Genomic DNA, 2,453 nt, shown 5'->3' with positions numbered 1-2,453 from the left:
AAATGCTGGGAATTGATATAAAATTAGAAAAGGGATTATTGTCTATACCTCAGGCTCCAAATGGGATATTTGTTGTACTAGGTGCACCAAATTGTTGGTTCTTTTTTATCAGTCTTCAGGGGGCAGTAGTTTCAAGGATTTATCTAGCCTTCATAGCTCCAGGCAGTCTAGAGTATATGAGAATTTGAAATTTAATATTGCATTCTTCCTCCTTTGATCAGGATTCTTTTTTTTGGGGGGGGGGTTTAGGAAATTGGTTTTATTTGATTTAAATGAAGGTGGAAAAAAATAAAGGTTTAATTATATTTTTCTAAAAGTGAGTGAGTGGTCACTTGGAGAGTATTGCTACATATTGTCTTAAAATATGCACACACGAATAAAGAAACAAACTGAGCATGATGTCCTTTCCCAGGTGATCAGGATTCTTCAATGGAGTCTTTTATCACAATGTTCAGTAATGATAGCTAGGCACAGACAGTTGTTGATGAAGGCAATTAACCACATATTTAATGTACTTCTCTATTCAGACTCTTCCTCTGTTGATCCAGGCAAATAGGGACCAATTGCTATACTTTGGCTAGGCTATCTTGTCTATTTGTATGTTTCTCTAGTCAACCCAATCTAAAACAGTGTAAGAAAGGTGAAAGGGGGCCCTATCTGACCTCTCTGACTTCCCTGTTTCCACGAGGCAGAGGTTAGCTATGCGCCTCCGTCCATCTGCCTATTCTGATGCCCACCGTTCTTAGCCGAGGCACTCCACTTCTCTGCTGAGCTTCATAATTTGTTGCAATAGATTTCACAGAAATTCACAGACAATACTCACAATTAAAAAGACAATTCTGTCTTGGAAGAAGTACAGTCAGTGTTCCTTAAAGGCAAGGATGGCGAGGCTTCATTTTGACTCTTTGGATGTGTTGTCAGGAGAGACCAGTCCTAGGAGAAGGGCATCATATTTGGTAAAGTAGAGGGGCAGCGAAAAAGAGGAAGGCCCTGAAGATGAATTGGCACATCGGCTGTTGGCGCAGGACCGGCAGGGTTTCATTCTTTGGCACATAGGGTCACTATGATTCCACGGTAACTGTTTTAGATTGGGTTGACTAGAGAAACAAATCCAGAGACACTCATGTGTCAGAGAAAGCTTGATATTAAAGAGCAATTGTATATTGAAAAAACATCCCAGTTCAGATCAAGTCAATAAGTTGCTAAGTCTGATATTAGCCCATATGTCCAGTACTAGTTCATAAATTCATCTTCAGACTCGTAGCCACTCTCAATGATGCCGAACGCTGGAAGGACACAGACAGAAAGGTGAAAAGTCTTGTGGGTCCAGTGGCAGTGTAAGTATGTCAGCGCTGGTGTGGGTTTCCACATGGCTCCTCCAGCTCTCCAACTGCGGTTCTTTAACAGGAAGGTGAAGCAAAGAGAGAGGCTCTAGCAGCGCTCAGCAAGTCTCTGCATGGCTTGACTTGGAAGTTCCCAGAATCTTCATGAGGAGGCTAGACTCCACCCCATTCACTCTTAATATCCTGACACAAGATTATGTAGCTACCACAGTAACTAACTACAGTAACAGCAAGAATATTATGGGAAGTTAACAGGTTACTACAAGTCAGGATTGGAAAACAATAAAGATACAGTCATTGATCTACATCACTACTTCTCTAGCCAGCAGCCAAGTCTCTCTGGTCCGCAGCCTCTCAGCTCTAGGCCTTTGCCTTTGGGCCAGGAAGCGAGTCTGCTGCGGTTTCACAGTCTCATAGTCTCAGCACTGCCCTGCTGTTCTCTTCTGTAGTTTTGTTGCCTTGGCCTCTGGTTGAGACCTCTGCTTGGCCTCAGCCTGGCTCCTTTGCTCTGCCCCATGGTCTCTGTGCCGAAGACTCTGGTGCTCCACTGCTGGTGATGCTTTTGATAGCCCTGGGATTTCCTGGGGTTTTTGTGTTTTTGTTTTTTAGATGGCTCTAATATACAGAGGAGTAACTTTGTGGAGTTGTGGGTTTGTCTTTCAGCAGTCCTCCAAGGAAACAAAGGGCGGTGACTGGTTCACACCACTACTAAGTTGAAGACAACTGCATTTTAACCCTGCCCATTAGCAGCACAGAGATCTCCCTCCAGAATGAGATCGTAATAGGCATAGAAGCTCAAATTTATAATACCTTTAATAACAGATTATGGCTGGAAGGGTCATATTAATTGACTATCTCAAGCAATGAGTATCTAAATCCTTGATTTGAAACACTTGGTGCCTTATAACACTCCTCCTCTGCCCCCACTCCCCCGCAACTCTGTCTTATAAAGCAATTTGTTCAATTTTTGGTTCAATTTATAATGAATTAGGGCATTTAAATATAAGCTCACTTCGTTTGTCATTGAATTTTGACCCAACTGAAAGTTTTTATTTGTGTGTATGGAAGGGATACCTGTCTTTCCTTGTTTGAAAGCCAGGGAAGGGAAAT

The 2,453-nt window shown here is 42.4% G+C and overlaps 1 protein-coding gene across 1 annotated transcript in view; it reads left to right on the top strand.

The window, feature by feature from the left end:
- The window catches only part of NFXL1 (nuclear transcription factor, X-box binding like 1), a 53,416-nt gene that overhangs the window by 32,400 nt on the left and 18,563 nt on the right, over positions 1–2,453 (top strand). The window lies entirely within an intron of this gene.

The sequence above is a fragment of the Echinops telfairi genome, unplaced genomic scaffold (genome assembly GCF_000313985.2).
Source record: "Echinops telfairi isolate 266 unplaced genomic scaffold, ASM31398v2 ScPeMD7_7468;HRSCAF=8506_0, whole genome shotgun sequence".
Classification (NCBI taxonomy): domain Eukaryota; kingdom Metazoa; phylum Chordata; class Mammalia; order Afrosoricida; family Tenrecidae; genus Echinops; species Echinops telfairi.
Note: the sequence above shows the minus strand (reverse complement) of the source record. Positions and strands in the feature narration are given on the sequence as shown.